Raw genomic sequence first — 16,485 nt, 5'->3', positions numbered from 1 at the left:
ACCTTGCCATCTTACTCACCTTAGTGAGTGATAAACCCAGTCAAATCTTAGTCTAATCCTCCCGACCAATCCTGTGCAAATGGCATCAAACACTTTGCTACCAAAATGTTTTGGCTCCTCCTGCAAATCACTTCTTTGCCCCTGGACTGACTTGTTGCTTCATTTGAACTCAAGGCACTAAGGTCATTCTACTAAACATGGTCGGTCCGGGCAGAACGCGCCACTTGAGCCAGCTCACGCGGTGACCTCGGGTCACACATGCCAAATCTCGCCCTCTGGCACGACCTCGGCGCTGTTCTCGTCCTCTCCCTCCTCGTCTCGACCTCCATTCATGTCCTGGAGCTTCCCCGTGATCGACTCAGTCACCCCGTGCTCGGGCCCCCTCCTGTTTCGCCGTCGTTTACTCCCCGTCGAGCTTGCCCGTGACCTGCCTCCTCTGTCCCCTCCATTGGCGTTGAGCTGGAGCTCTCTAGAGCGTCCCCGAGGCCTCCCCGGGCCTATAAATAGGTGCCCGAGGTTCTTACGCATATCCCAAGCCTCTCCCCTTCCTCTTTAGTACACCGGAGCACCGGCATCTCGCTGGAGTTCGCCGTTCGTTCTCGGTGTTCGCCGGAGTCCGAGCTATCCCGGTTGCCTCGAGCCTCCTCTCCTCCTCCCAACACCTCCACTGCCTCCCCCACATCTCCCCGAGCCGCCCCAACCCTATTGCCCTCGCCGGAGCTGCCCGTTTCGCCGGAGAGCATCGCCGCCCGTAGCTCCCTGTCCACCTCCGTCGCCGCGGTCTCCCATCCTCTCCACCCCTCCCCGGTGCACCCTTGACCACTGAACGGGTGCGGCAGGCCTCCCCGCACCCTCCGGCGTGCTCGCCGTGGCCGGAGGCCACCTGAGCTGGCCGGGCCCCTGGCCGCGCCCCTCCTCTGTCCCGTGCGGGACATGAGCGAGGAGGAAGACGACGCCACGCCTGGCCCCTCCCCCTGCCCGCGGACCCCACCGGTAAGTGGCACAAGCCCGGGCCCAGGTGTTTTTAAGCGGAGACGTTTTCTTGATATACGTTTTCGCTAAAGGATACACTTTCACATGTCTGAAAGCGTACTCTGGTCCTACTGCGACCCAGAATACGTTTCCTCTATACCGGAAACGTATTTCGCTTTATGCGCTTTCTGTTTCAGCCGCCAGGGACTTGCTGGTGATGAAAATATTCACAGATAGGTCCCTGAGCTTCCACCTCTCATAACTCCGCAACCGTAACTCCGATTGAGGTGAAACCAATGCTCACTTCTTCGTCTCGTCGAGATCTTTCTGTTGGTAACATTTTCACAAGGTGTTCACACTGTGGTTATGCCCCGTCCGGCGTTTCGTTCCGCGGCTTCACCGCGATTCTTCCCGGAGTCTCCGTCACCCCAAGCAAGCCACACTAGCCACTTGCATGATAGTCATGCAGTAGCCTTGGTTTTCAACTTGAATATTTAATAAAAGTTTGTCGTTATCTGCCTACTTGTTTGCTACTACTATCGTTGTTTCGGTTATGCTCGTGGATTCTTGTTCACTTTCATGCTATGTTCCGATGCATTTTGTTATCTTGTACTACTTGCTAGTATCATGTTCGTAAGTCATGTTTGGTAGTAGTAATAACATGCTGGTAGCACTGATGTTCTTGGGATGCATGCTTAGTTTGTTATTCCGTACCGTTGCTATGTTTGTTCCGTTGCATCTAGATGGTTGCATGCTCACTTTGTAGTATTCTTGTTATGTTGTTGCATGATGTTTACTTATGATGCCAGTAGTCATGTTATGCCTATGTAGAGTTATGCTTGTGTTTTTCATGCTCGTCAGTATGCCATGCTCATTCAGATATATGATTCATTGTGGTTATGCTCGATGATTTTGTTGCACCCCCATGTTGATATCATGACCATGCATTGTAGTTGCATCATGTTTTCGTATTATGGCTCAGCTTATTGCATTCAAGTTTAACCGGATAATAATGAACTTAAAAAACTGTTGGCTGAGTCATGGTGCCACTGAATCGAGCTGACCAGTGCAACCACATTTGCTTTTATGGGAAGGCCCTAATGCGGTCTATTATCATGCATCTCGCCGGTGCCTCCAATGAGGGAAGGTTATGCACAGGCGCTACCTTGGCCGGGTAGGACGGCATAAGCCTTGTGTGCCCATTGTTGAGTATGGATCCATTGTCCCCGTTTGGGACTGTTTATGTTTTTCCACGACGGTGGCCGTTGATGCCTTTGGTAGGCACGGGCCACCCATGACTTAGACCAAAGGGGAGTTGGTCGGAGTGGCCGGGAGAGTGTCATGGCAGTAGATCGGTTTTGTCGGAACACCGTTGGTCCACCCGAATGGGAGTGCGAGGCCATGGGTTTCGTGGTGTGGGTAAAGTGAGCTACCTCTGAAGAGTGTGTGTGTTAAATCTATCGATAGCCGCGCCCGCGGATAAGGGCCCAGTTCGTAGTCGGTCACACTATGAGCCAACTATAATAATAACTTTCTTAAATAATAACCCCGGTTCATGGATGAGAAAGAGATTGGTTGTGATCATGGAGGTATCGTGGATACCGATGTTGGTAAGTTGATGCATGTGTTGGTTACGAGTTAACCCGAGCAACGCAAGTTGGTGCATGATAATGTTAACCTGTTGCATGCTAGTATCATCATGTTCATAAGTTCATGCCATGCTCATACTGTGCTAGCTGTGTCATGTTCATCTTGTTCATGCTAGGATTGATCTGATAGTATCATGTTAATCCTTGTTAACCTGTAATCACCATGTTGTTGTTTGTCTTGATTGCTTTTGGTTATTGTGAGCTTGCAAGTACATTCAATGTACTGACCTGGCATGTCATGCTAGTTTGCAGGTCATGCCTGGATTGCTTGCTTGTTTGGTGTAGTTCTTGTGTTCGCGAGCTAGGATAAATGTTCCAGCCAGAGTCCCTACGGATTGGAATCCATCATCGTCGTTCATTGTTCCGCTGCCAGTAGAGGTTCCGCTGCCTCGAGTTGTTATGCTGCTTGCATAGAGCAACTGTGGTTGGCGTAGTGTAGTCGTGCCGGTGTTATTCATTGTAATAGCGGAGACCTTGTATTCATATTCGTGCTGTAATAGAGAGCTGGTTTGTTCTATGCTAAGCAGTGCCGTATTCCAGAAGACTTCATCTCGATTTCTGGGCTGGAATACGGGGTGTCCCGGTTTCTCTGAGCCGGGGTGCCACAGCCTTGGCCCGCGGCTGGCAGACGTTTGCCCGCGCGCGCGGTCTGAGCAGGCGGTGCACCCTCCACTTCAAGTACGACGGTGGCGCGACCCTCTTCGTGAGGGTATTCGGGGAAGACGGTCGCCGTGCCGGTTGCTGCCCTGAAGACAATGACGGTGACGAAGTGCTTGGCCTTGGCGACGGCCGTGACGAGGATGAGGGTGAACTTGCCCTCGGTGGCGGCCGCGGTTCGTCTAGCTACGGCAGCTCCTCCTCCGGCGAAAGCTCCAGCAGCGGCGGCTACGACCAGCAGTCGGGCTCGCTTCGAGGACGGTGGCGGGTCGTCCCGTCGTCGCGCCCCAGTGAAGCGCGAGGAGGGCTCCATCTGAGTCGGGGGGGGGGGGGGCGATCCTCGTGAGCAACCGCGTCGTAGGAGCCGCTTTTGCTTGTCCTTTCCTTTCCTCCTACATCGCCAGAAATGAGTATGGGGCCCTGCGAGGGCGTGTAATGAACCATGGTGCTTATGCTGCTTTTGTGGTGTGTTTATTGTTTCCGGGTTGTGTTGTGAGATCTATGCCTTATACGGATGTAGAGGGGTAACTTAGCTTGATGTATCCAGGTAGCTTTGACCGCGTGAGGGCGCGCGCCTCTGGGCACCTGGTGGGGCTTCCCGCTGCCGACTCGGGCAACATCGCGAAGCTGCAAAAAATCGTTAAGAAATCCTTATCCCTTCTTGCGCGAGGCCTCAGGCATGGGCTGGTCATGGCCAAATGCACCACGTTGCGGTACCCGTGGGGCACGGACTAAAAAGGGGATGCGCCGATCACAAGCTCAAACGAGGGCGCCCCGCGGAGATCAGGGGAGTGCGCACGCACGAATACCTGTCCAGCCCCTCTCGCGAGGCGCGCGAGGGAGGGAGTCGGACAACTGTCGCCCTCCCTGGCGCAAAACAAAGAATTGAGGGGAGAATCAGAGAGAAGAGGGGGTTCAGCCAAGCCATCGAGAAACGCCAGAACTTCAAATTTCATTAAAAGAAAAGGGGCAAGCCAACTACAGAAAGCAAATGAACAGCCGCATCCGGCACCTAGTCTAGTCTTCTCACCAGTGCGGAGCTAAGTACTGCTACTAGGACGTGGGAGGGAGCCCCGAGGCCCGAGGGCGGCACTCCGGAGACTCCGGGGCGTGTACAACCCCACTCATTATTACGTGAGAGTGTCACGAGCGGAGACCTTCACATGCACTGGGCCTTGCTTCATGGGTAGAACTTCCGGAGGTGCTGGATGTTCCAGGCGTTCTGGATGGGGATCCCGTCCCGCGTCTCTAGGCGCGCGGCGCCAGGCCTGGAGACGCGGGCAATCCTAAACGGGTCCTCCCACATGGGTGAGAGCTTATGCAGCCCTTCCCTGGAGAGCACCCGCCTCAGGACAAGATCACCCACCTCGAGCGTCCTGGAGCGGACGCTGCGGCAGTGATACCGTCGCAGCACCTGCTGGTATCTTGCCGCCCGAAGCGAGGCTTGACGGTGGCGCTCCTCCCCCAGCATGAGGTCCATCCCCCGCATGGCGTCCTGACGTGCCTCGTCAAACACCAGGACCCACGCGGAGCGATGCTTGACCTCGTGAGGGAGGATTGCTTTAGCTCCGTAGACGAGGAAGAATGGGGTCTCGCGTGTTGGCTTGGTGGCGGTGGTGCGGATGGACCACCGCACGGACTGGAGCTCGTCGTGCCAGCCCTTACCGCAGGCTTCGAGCTTCTTCTTAAAGGTCCTGGTCTTGAGGCCCCTTAAGACCTCTGCGTTGGCGCGCTCGGCTTGGCCATTGCTCCTGGGGTGTGCCACTGAGGTGTAGCATATCTGCATTCCAAGGTTAGCATAATATGTCTTGAAGAGATTGCTAGTGAACTGGGAGCCGTTGTCGGTGATGATGCGATTAGGGACCCCAAACCGGCTCACGAGGCCCTTGATGAACTTAACTGCCAACCCAGCTGGGATGGTGCGGAGGGCTTCCACTTCTTCCCACTTGGTGAACTTATCGATGGTGACGTAGAGGTAGCGATAGCCCCCAGGCGCTCGTGGGAACAGACCCAGGATATCCAGCCCCCAGACCGCGAATGGCCACGAGAGCGGGATAGTCTGGAGGCCCTGGGCCGGCTGGTGGATTTGCTTGGCATGGAACAGCCAGGCCTCGTAGGACCTTACCAGCTCGGTCGCGTCGTTGAGTGCCGTGGGCCAGTAGAACCCGCTGCGGAATGCCTTGCCAACCAGGGTACCTGATGACGAGTGATGCCCGCAGTCTCCGCCGTGTATGTCAGCTAGCAGCTCGTTCCCCTGCTCCGTGGAGATGCATCGCAAGGAAACATCATTTGGTCGTTTTCTGTACAGCTCACCGTCCTGGATGCAGTATGCCGTAACCTGCCGGGCCACGCGCTCCGCGTCCTCCTCTTTTTCCGGCAGCGTCCCTTGCACCAGGTATGCCTTGAACTCCTTGGTCCAGCACCCCTCCTGAGGCTCGAGCGCCAGGAGCAGGCGTGCTCCTGAGGTCGGGCCCCAAGCGGGGGCTCCCGAGGCTGGTGGTTGGGGGAGTTCCTCTCGAGGTGGTGTAGTCTCCACGGCCGCGGGGGTGGCCGAAGGCTTGAAAAGTCGCTCTTCGAAGACACCAGGCTCTTGGGGCAGATGCCTTGATGCCCTCTTGGCGATGTCGTCGGCTTCCTTGTTCACCCCGCGTGGCACGTGATGTAGCTCCAAGCCCAAGAATTGCTTCTCCATCTTGCGCACCTCTGCGAGGTATGCCTCCATGTGCTCGTCCCTCGGTTTGTACACCTTGTTTGAGAAGTTGACGAGGAGCTGTGAGTCGCCCTTGATGGTGAGACGCTTCACCCCCAAGGCCGTGGCGGCCTTGAGGCCGGCGATCAGCCCCTCGTATTCCACGATGTTGTTGGAGACCTTCTCGCCCTGCTGGAAGCAGAGCTGCACGGCGTAGTAGAGCTTGTCTTGAGTGGGGGAGATGAGCACGGCGCCGGCCCCCGCACCTTGGCGTGTGAAAGCACCATCGAAGTACATGACCCAGGCATCTGGCGCTTCACTTCCTGGCGAGAGAGATCGGCTCTCACCCGCTTCGGGCTCCGGAGCGTCGGTCCATTCCGCGACGAAGTCGGCGAGCGCGGCTCCCTTGATGACCCTGGTCGTGCTGAGCTCCAACTGAAACACTTGCAGTTCAATGTTCCACTCAGCGACTCTCCCCGCGGCATTGGGGCTCCGGAGCACCCTCTCCAGGGGGTAGGCTGAGAAGACCTTGATTGGGTGGCCTTGGAAACAATGGCGCAGCTTGCGTGAGGCCACCAAGAACGCGAGCAAGAGCTTCTGCGGCATGGGATATCGTGCTCTCACATCCCGTAACACCGTGCTGACGAAGTACACCGGGTGCTCGACCAGGGTAGGAGTTGAAGGAAATATGCCCTAGAGGAAATAATAAAGTATTATATATTTCCTTATATCATGATAAATGTTTATTATTCATGCTAGAATTGTATTAACCGGAAACATAATACATGTGTGAATACATAGACAAACAGAGTGTCACTAGTATGCCTCTACTTGACTAGCTCGTTAATCAAAGATGGTTATGTTTCCTAGCCATAGACATGAGTTGTCATTTGATTAACGGGATCACCTCATTAGGAGAATGACGTGATTGACATGACCCATTACGTTAGCTTAGCACCCGATCGTTTAGTATGTTGCTATTGCTTTCTTCATGACTTATACATGTTCCTATGACTATGAGATTATGCAACTCCCGTTTACCGGAGGAACACTTTATGTGCTACCAAACGTCACAACGTAAATGGGTGATTATAAAGGTTCTCTACAGGTGTCTCCAAAGGTACTTGTTGGGTTGGCGTATTTCGAGATTAGGATTTGTCACTCCGATTGTCGGAGAGGTATCTCTGGGCCCACTCGGTAATGCACATCACTATAAGCCTTGCAAGCATTGTGACTAATGAGTTAGTTGCGGGATGATGTATTACGGAACGAGTAAAGAGACTTGCCGGTAACAAGATTGAACTAGGTATCGAGATACCGACGATCGAATCTCGGGCAAGTAACATACCAATGACAAAGGGAACAACGTATGTTGTTATGCGGTCTGACCGATAAAGATCTTCGTAGAATATGTGGGAGCCAATATGGGCATCCAGGTCCCGCTATTGGTTATTGACCGGAGAGGTGTCTCGGTCATGTCTACATAGTTCTCGAACCCAAAGGGTCCGCACGCTTAAAGTTACGATGACAGTTATATTATGAGTTTATATGTTTTGATGTACCGAAGGTTGTTCGGAGTCCCGGATGTGATCACGGACATGACGAGGAGTCTCGAAATGGTCGAGACATAAAGATTGATATATTGGACGACTATATTCGGACACCGGAAGTGTTTCGGAGAAGTTTCGGATTAAATCGGAGTGCCGGAGGGTTACCGGAACCCCCCGGGGAAGTATTGGGCCTTAGTGGGCCTTGAGGGGAGAGAGAGGGCAGCAGCTAGGAGGTGGCGCGCCCCCTCCCAGGAGGAGTCCTAGTAGGACTAGGAGAGGGGGGCGCAGCCCCCTTTCCCTCTCCCTCTCCCTCTCTTTCCTTCCCCCCTTCTTTTCCTAGTAGGACTAGGAAAGGGGAGTCCTACTCCTACTGGGAGGAGGACTCCCCCTCTCTCCTTGGCGCGCCTAGGGCAGCCGGCCTCCCCCTTGCTCCTTTATTTACGGGGGCAGGGGGGCACCTCTATACACACTTGATATATGATATTTTAGCCGTGTGCGGTGCCCCCCTCCACCATATTACACCTCGATAATATCGTTGCGGAGCTTAGGCGAAGCCCTGCGTCGGTGGAACATCATCATCGTCACCACACCGTCGTGCTAACGAAACTCTCCCTCAACACTTGGCTGGATCGGAGTTCGAGGGACGTCATCGAGCTGAACGTGTGTAGAACTTGGAGGTGCCGTACATTCGGTACTTGATCGGTCGGATCGTGAAGACGTATGACTACATCAACCGCGTTGTGATAACGCTTCCGCTGTCGGTCTACGAGGGTACGTGGACAACACTCTCCCCTCTCGTTGCTATGCATCACCATGATCTTGCGTGTGCGTAGGAATTTTTTTTGAAATTACTACGTTCCCCAACAGTGGCATCCGAGCCTGGTTTTATGCGTTGATGCTATGCACGAGTAGAACACAAGTGAGTTGTGGGCGGTATTGGTTCAGCGGTATTGTGAGATGAAGCGGCCCGGACCGACATTACGCGTACGCTTACGCGAGACTGGTTTCACCGTTCGGAGCACTCGTTGCTTAAAGGTGACTGGCGGGTGTCTGTCTCTCTCACTTTAGTTGAACCGAGTGTGGCTACGCCCGATCCTTGCGAAGGTTAAAACAGCACCAACATGACAAACTATCGTTGTGGTTTTGATGCGTAGGTAAGAACGGTTCTTGCTAAGCCCGTAGCAGCCACGTAAAACTTGCAACAACAAAGTAGAGGACGTCTAACTTGTTTTTGCAGGGCATGTTGTGATGTGATATGGTCAAGACATGATGTGATATAATTTGTTGTATGAGATGATCATGTTTTGTAACCGAGTTATCGGCAACTGGCAGGAGCCATATGGTTGTCGCTTTATTGTATGAGATGCAATCACCATGTAATAGTTTTACTTTATCACTAAGCAGTAGCGATAGTCGTAAAAGCAATTAGTTGGCGAGACGACAACGATACTACGATGGAGATCAAGGTGTCGCGCCGGTGACGATGGTGATCATGACGGTGCTTCGGAGATGGAGATCACAAGCACGGTGCTTCGGAGATGGAGATCACAAGCACAAGATGATGATGGCCATATCATATCACTTATATTGATTGCATGTGATGTTAATCCTTTATGCATCTTATCTTGCTTTGATTGACGGTAGCATTATAAGATGATCTCTCACTAAAATTTCAAGATAAGTGTTCTCCCTGAGTATGCACCGTTGCGAAAGTTCTTCGTGCTGAGACACCACATGATGATCGGGTGTGATAGGCTCTACGTTCAAATACAACGGGTGCAAAACAGTTGCACACGCGGAATACTCAGGTTAAACTTGACGAGCCTAGCATATGCACATATGGCCTCGGAACACAGAGACCGAAAGGTCGAGCGTGAATCATACAGTAGATATGATCAACATAGTGATGTTCACCATTGAAACTACTCCATCTCACGTGATCAGACATGGTTTAGTTGATTTGGATCACGCAATCACTTAGATGATTAGAGGGATATCTATCTAAGTGGGAGTTCTTAAGTAATATGATTAATTGAACTTAAATTTATCATGAACTTAGTACCTGATAGTATCTTGCTTGTCTATGTTAATTGTAGATAAATGGCCCGTGCTGTTGTTCCGTTGAATTTTAATGCGTTCCTTGAGAAAGCTAAGTTGAATGATGATGGTAGCAATTACACGGACTGGGTCCGTAACTTGAGGATTATCCTCATTGCTGCACAGAAGAATTACGTCCTGGAAGCACCGCTAGGTGCCAGGCCTCCTGCAAGAGCTACGCCAGAAGTTATGAACGTCTGGCAGAGCAAAGCTGATGACTACTCAATAGTTCAGTGTGCCATACTTTACGGCTTAGAACCGGGTCTTCAACGACGTTTTGAACGTCATGGAGCATATGAGATGTTCCAGGAGTTGAAGTTAATATTTCAAGCAAATGCCCGGATTGAGAGATATGAAGTCTCCAATAAGTTCTATAGCTGCAAGATGGAAGAGAATAGTTCTGTCAGTGAGCATATACTCAGAATGTCTGGGTATGATAATCACTTGATTCAACTGGGAGTTCAACTTCTGGATGATTGCGTCATTGACAGAATTCTTCAATCACTACCACCAAGCTACAAGAGCTTCGTGATGAACTATAACATGCAAGGGATGGATAAGACAATTCCCGAGCTCTTCGCAATGCTAAAGGCAGCGGAGGTAGAAATCAAAAAGGAGCATCAAGTGTTGATGGTCAGTAAAACCACTAGTTTCAAGAAAAAGGGCAAAGGGAAGAAGAAAGGGAACATCAAGAGGAACGGCAAGCAAGTTGCTGTTCAGGAGAAGAAATCCAGGTGTGGACCTAAGCCTGAAACTGAGTGCTTCTACTGTAAGCAGACTGGTCACTGGAAGCGGAACTGCCCCAAGTATTTGGCGGATAAGAAGGATGGCAAGGTTAACAAAGGTATATGTGATATACATGTTATTGATGTGTACCTTACTAATACTCGTAGTAGCACCTGGGTATTTGATACTGGTTCTGTTGCTAATATTTGCAACTCGAAACAGGGGCTACGGATTAAGCGAAGATTGGCTAAGGATGAGGTGACGATGCGCGTGGGAAATGGTTCCAAAGTCGATGTGATCGCCGTCGGCACGCTACCTCTACATCCACCTTCGGGATTAGTTTTAGACCTAAATAATTGTTATTTGGTACCAGCGTTGAGCATGAACATTATATCTGGATCTTGTTTAATGCGAGACGGTTATTCATTTAAATCAGAGAATAATGGTTGTTCTATTTATATGAATAATATCTTTTATGGTCATGCACCCTTGAAGAGTGGTCTATTTTTAATGAATCTCGATAGTAGTGATACACATATTCATAATGTCGAAGCCAAAAGATGCAGAGTTGATAATGACAGTGCAACTTTTTTGTGGCACTGCCGTTTGGGTCATATCGGTGTAAAGCGCATGAAGAAACTCCATACTGATGGAATTTTGGAATCACTTGATTTTGAATCACTTGGTACTTGCGAGCCGTGCCTTATGGGCAAGATGACCAAAACACCGTTCTCCGGAACTACGGAGAGAGCAACAAATTTGTTGGAAATTATACATACAGATGTATGTGGTCCGATGAATATTGAGGCTCGTGGCGGATATCGTTATTTTCTCACCTTCACAGATGATTTGAGCAGATATGGGTATATCTACTTAATGAAGCATAAGTCTGAAACATTTGAAAAGTTCAAAGAATTTCAGAGTGAAGTTGAAAATCATCGTAACAAGAAAATAAAATTCCTACGATCTGATCGTGGAGGAGAATATTTGAGTTACGAGTTTGGCCTACATTTGAAACAATGAGGAATAGTTTCGCAACTCACGCCACCCGGAACACCACAGCGTAATGGTGTGTCCGAACGTCGTAATCGTACTTTATTAGATATGGTGCGATCTATGATGTCTCTTACTGATTTACCGCTATCGTTTTGGGGTTATGCTTTAGAGACGGCTGCATTCACTCTAAATAGGACACCATCGAAATCCGTTGAGACGACGCCTTTTGAACTATGGTTTGGCAAGAAACCAAAGTTGTCGTATCTTAAAGTTTGGGGTTGCGATGCTTATGTGAAGAAACTTCAACCTGATAAGCTCGAACCTAAATCGGAGAAATGTGTCTTCATAGGATACCCAAAGGAGACAGCTGGGTACACCTTCTATCACAGATCCGATGGCAAGATATTCGTTGCTAAGAATGGATCCTTTCTAGAGAAGGAGTTTCTCTCGAAAGATGTGAGTGGGAGGAAAGTAGAACTTGATGAGGTAACTGTACCTGCTCCCTTATTGGAAAGTAGATCATCGCAGAAATCAGTCTCTGCGACACCTACACCAATTAGTGAGGAAGTTAATGATAATGATCATGAAACTTCAGATCAAGTTATTACTGAACTTCGTAGGTCAACTAGATCAAGATCCGCACCAGAGTGGTACGACAATCCTGTTCTGGAGGTCATGTTACTAGACCATGATGAACCTACGAACTATGAAGAAGCGATGGTGAGCCCAGATTCCGCAAAATGGCTTGAAGCCATGAAATCCGAGATGGGATCCATGTATGAGAACAAAGTATGGACTTTGGTTGACTTGCCCGATGATCGGCAAGCCATTGAAAATAAATGGATCTTCAAGAAGAAGACTGACGCTGATGGTAATGTTACTATCTATAAAGCTCGACTTGTTGCGAAAGGTTTTCGACAAGTTCAAGGGATTGACTACGATGAGACCTTCTCACCCGTAGCGATGCTTAAGTCTGTCCGAATCATGTTAGCAATTGCCGCATTTTATGATTATGAAATTTGGCAAATGGATGTCAAAACTGCATTCCTGAATGGATTTCTGGAAGAAGAGTTGTATATGATGCAACCGGAAGGTTTTGTCGATCCAAAGGGAGCTAACAAAGTGTGCAAGCTCCAGCGATCCATTTATGGACTGGTGCAAGCCTCTTGGAGTTGGAATAAATGCTTTGATAGTGTGATCAAAGCATTTGGTTTTATACAGACTTTTGGAGAAGCCTGTATTTACAAGAAAGTGAGTGGGAGCTCGATAGCATTTCTGATATTATATGTGGATGACATATTACTGATTGGAAATGATATAGAATTTCTGGATAGCATAAAGGGATACTTGAATAAGAGTTTTTCAATGAAAGACCTCGGTGAAGCTGCATATATATTAGGCATTAAGATCTATAGAGATAGATCAAGACACTTAATTGGACTTTCACAAAGCACATACCTTGACAAAGTTTTGAAGAAGTTCAAAATGGATCAAGCAAAGAAAGGGTTCTTGCCTGTACTACAAGGTGTGAGATTGAGTAAGACTCAATGCCCGACCACTGCAGAAGATAGAGAGAAGATGAAAGATGTTCCCTATGCTTCAGCCATAGGCTCTATCATGTATGCAATGCTGTGTACCAAACCTGATGTGTCCCTTGCTATAAGTTTAGCAGGGAGGTACCAAAGTAATCCAGGAGTGGATCACTGGACAGCGGTCAAGAAGATCCTGAAATACCTGAAAAGGACTAAGGATATGTTTCTCGTTTATGGAGGTGACAAAGAGCTCATCGTAAGGGGTTACGTTGATGCAAGCTTTGACACTGATCCGGACGATTCGAAATCGCAAACCGGATACGTATTTACATTGAACGGTGGAGCTGTCAGTTGGTGCAGTTCTAAGCAAAGTGTCGTGGCGGGATCTACGTGTGAAGCGGAATACATAGCTGCTTCGGAAGCAGCAAATGAAGGAGTCTGGATGAAGGAGTTCATATCCGATCTAGGTGTCATACCTAGTACATCGGGACCAATGAAAATCTTTTGTGACAATACTGGTGCAATTGCCTTAGCAAAGGAATCCAGATTTCACAAGAGAACCAAGCACATCAGAAGACGCTTCAATTCCATCCGGGATTTAGTCCAGGTGGGAGACATAGAAGTTTGCAAGATACATACGGATCTGAATGTTGCAGACCCGTTGACTAAGCCTCTTCCACGAGCAAAACATGATCAGCACCAAGACTCCATGGGTGTAAGAATCATTACTATGTAATCTAGATTATTGACTCTAGTGCAAGTGGGAGACTAAAGGAAATATGCCCTAGAGGCAATAATAAAGTATTATATATTTCCTTATATCATGATAAATGTTTATTATTCATGCTAGAATTGTATTAACCAGAAACATAATACATGTGTGAATACATAGACAAACAGAGTGTCACTAGTATGCCTCTACTTGACTAGCTCGTTAATCAAAGATGATTATGTTTCCTAGCCATAGACATGAGTTGTCATTTGATTAACGGGATCACCTCATTAGGAGAATGACGTGATTGACATGACCCATTATGTTAGCTTAGCACCCGATCGTTTAGTATGTTGCTATTGCTTTCTTCATGACTTATACATGTTCCTATGACTATGAGATTATGCAACTCCCGTTTACCAGAGGAACACTTTGTGTGCTACCAAACGTCACAACGTAAATGGGTGATTATAAAGGTGCTCTACAGGTGTCTCCAAAGGTACTTGTTGGGTTGGCGTATTTCGAGATTATGATTTGTCACTCCGATTGTCGGAGAGGTATCTCTGGGCCCACTCGGTAATGCACATCACTATAAGCCTTGCAAGCATTGTGACTAATGAGTTAGTTGCGGGATGATGTATTACGGAACGAGTAAAGAGACTTGCCGGTAACGAGATTGAACTAGGTATCGAGATACCGACGATCGAATCTCGGGCAAGTAACATACCGATGACAAAGGGAACAACGTATGTTGTTATGCGGTCTGACCGATAAAGATCTTCGTAGAATATGTGGGAGCCAATATGGGCATCTAGGTCCCGCTATTGGTTATTGACCGGAGAGGTGTCTTGGTCATGTCTACATAGTTCTCGAACCCAAAGGGTCCGCACGCTTAAAGTTACGATGATAGTTATATTATGAGTTTATATGTTTTGATGTACCGAAGGTTGTTCGGAGTCCCGGATGTGATCACGGACATGACGAGGAGTCTCGAAATGGTCGAGACATAAAGATTGATATATTGGACGACTATATTCGGACACCGGAAGTGTTCCGGAGAAGTTTCGGATTAAATCGGAGTGCCGGAGGGTTACCGGAACCCCCGGGGAAGTATTGGGCCTTAGTGGGCCTTGAGGGGAGAGAGACGGCAGCAGCCAGGAGGTGGCGCTCCCCCTCCCAGCAGGAGTCCTAGTTGGACTAGGAGAGGGGGGCGCAGCCCCCTTTCCCTCTCCCTCTCTTTCCTTCCCCCCTTCTTTTCCTAGTAGGACTAGGAAAGGGGAGTCCTACTCCTACTAGGAGGAGGACTCCCCCTCTCTCCTTGGCGCGCCTAGGGCAGCCGGCCTCCCCCTTGCTCCTGTATATATGGGGGCAGGGGGGCACCTCTATACACACTTGATATACGATATTTTAGCCGTGTGCGGTGCCCCCCTCCACCATATTACACCTCGATAATACCGTTGCGGAGCTTAGGCGAAGCCCTACGTCGGTGGAACATCATCATCGTCACCACGCCGTCGTGCTGACGAAACTGTCCCTCAACACTCGGCTGGATCGGAGTTCGAGGGACGTCATCGAGCTGAACGTGTGTAGAACTTGGAGGTGCCGTACGTTCGGTACTTGATCGGTCGGATCGTGAAGACGTACGACTACATCAACCGCGTTGTGATAACGCTTCCGCTGTCGGTCTACGAGGGTACGTGGACAACACTCTCCCCTCTCATTGCTATGCATCACCATGATCTTGCATGTGCGTAGGATTTTTTTTTGAAATTACTACGTTCCCCAACAGGAGTGTCGATGGAGCCCGAAGCCTCCAGGGTTTGGGACGCCTCCTGAGGTGGGGGACCTCTGGACCCTGGTCGCCCATCGGGGCCTCCACAGGCCCAGAAGTGCCGTCTTGCAGGGCCTGACCATCAGCTGGCGTCGTTGCGGCTTTGGTGGCGCTGTCTTCGTGCCGCATCGTCCCCGCCGAAGGTGCAACATTGCACGGCGGGCTCTTGGCCTGGCATTCCTCCCGGACAGCCACCAGCGCCGCGCTTGCGGAGTGAGGTGTGGCGGCCAGATAGAGCACCAGAGGCTCGAGGGGACGAGGCGCTACCATCACCGGTGGGCTGGTCAGGTATCTCTTGAGGTCTTGAAACGCCCGGTCGGCCTCCGGGGTCCACTCGAGGGCCCTTCTTCTTCATCAGCTTGAAGAATGGCAAGGCGCGCTCCCCCCGCTTGGAGATGAAGCGCCCCAACATGGTCACGCAGCCTGCGAGCTTCTGCATTTCTTTGAGAGTTTGTGGCGGGCTCATGTTGTCTATCGCCTTGACCTTCTCCAGGTTGGCCTTGACCCCCTAGTGCGACACGAGGAAGCCGAGAAGTTTGCCAGAGGGGACCCCAAATACGCACTTCTCTGGGTTGAGCCGCAGGTCCACCTGGCGCAGGCTGGTGAAGGTCTCCTCTAGGTCCTGAATGAGGGTCCTTGCCTCCCAAGATTTTACCACGATGTCGTCGACGTAGGCTTTGGCGTTCCTCCCTAGCTGCTGGCCTAGGGCGTTGTGCATCAGGCGCTGGAAGGTCGCCCCAGCGTTGCGCAGCCCGAACGGCATGCAGGTGTAGAAGTATACTCCGCACGGGGTCAAGAAGGCGGTCTTCTCCACGTCCTCCACTGCCATCTTGATCTGGTGGTAGCCCGAGAATGCGTCTAGGAAACACAGCAGGTCGCACTTGGCGGTGGAGTCGATGATCTGGTCGATGCGCGGAAGCGGGAACGGGTCTTGGGGGCAAGCCTTGTTGAGGTTGGTGAAGTCGACACACATGAGTTCCTTCCCGCCTTTCTTCGGCACAACGACGGGGTTCGCCAGCCATTTTGGGTATCAGACCTCGCGAATGACACCCGCCGTTTCTAGCTTGCGAGTTT

General features: G+C 50.3%; 1 long non-coding RNA gene across 1 annotated transcript; it reads left to right on the top strand.

The window, feature by feature from the left end:
• The first annotated feature begins 301 nt into the window (after positions 1-301).
• On the top strand, positions 302-3,778 carry LOC141021388 (uncharacterized). The gene is made up of 2 exons (XR_012182624.1): positions 302-993; positions 2,867-3,778. It is a non-coding gene; the product is annotated as an uncharacterized lncRNA (long non-coding RNA).
• Positions 3,779-16,485: the final 12,707 nt, after the last annotated feature.

This window comes from Aegilops tauschii, chromosome 1 (assembly GCF_002575655.3).
Source record: "Aegilops tauschii subsp. strangulata cultivar AL8/78 chromosome 1, Aet v6.0, whole genome shotgun sequence".
Taxonomy (NCBI): Eukaryota; Viridiplantae; Streptophyta; class Magnoliopsida; order Poales; family Poaceae; genus Aegilops; species Aegilops tauschii.
This window is presented reverse-complemented; position numbering and strand designations above follow the sequence as displayed.